This window comes from Octodon degus, unplaced genomic scaffold, assembly GCF_000260255.1.
Source record: "Octodon degus isolate 3935 unplaced genomic scaffold, OctDeg1.0 scaffold00017, whole genome shotgun sequence".
NCBI lineage: Eukaryota > Metazoa > Chordata > Mammalia > Rodentia > Octodontidae > Octodon > Octodon degus.
In genome coordinates, this window is record NW_004524593.1 from 13,724,212 (window position 1) to 13,724,880 (window position 669).

Sequence of the window (669 nt, forward strand, 5' to 3'; positions counted from 1 at the left end):
ATAGCACATGTCCCTGGATGCACAGGGGACCCTAGAAAGAAGGCTGAACTCAGGGTGACACAGCACAAGCCTGCGAGTGCCTCGCACCCAGGAACAGGACAACAAAGGCTGATACCCTCCTCGGCTGTCTTCACGCTTCCTGTTTGTGTGTTTCTATCTCTGTCCCCAAACCTTCCTAAGGATCGGAGTGTCGCTTGTAACCGTTTACCCTGGGGCCTTGCCACGGGTGGGACTTGAGGCGTTGTTACCCACCTGCTCCCAGACCCGAGCCTGTATTGGGTGCCCTGCTTCAGCTGCCCTCCCTGCCGCCCCAAATGGTGCCAGCTGGGGCCCCTCAGCTGTGTGCTGCAGAAACAGGCAGCTCTTCCCCGGGGAGCGAGCGGGTGAGCTACCAGGAGCAGGGGGTTTTCCTGGTGCTTCCGTGCCGTTTGTTCACTGGTGAACTCGTGTCCTCTGCGATCCAGGTCCCCACGATGGCGGGTGAACTGCTAAACACCAGGCACACTTCCCCGGGATGATCATTCCCATGGCTCCACACTGCTCATTCTTCCCATTCCAGTTCAAGAAGTCAGCATCTGCCAGACACGGGGGCGCACGCCTGTGATCCCAGGACTCGGGAGGCTGAGGCAGGAGGGTCACTACGAGTTCAAACCAGCCCAAGATACACAG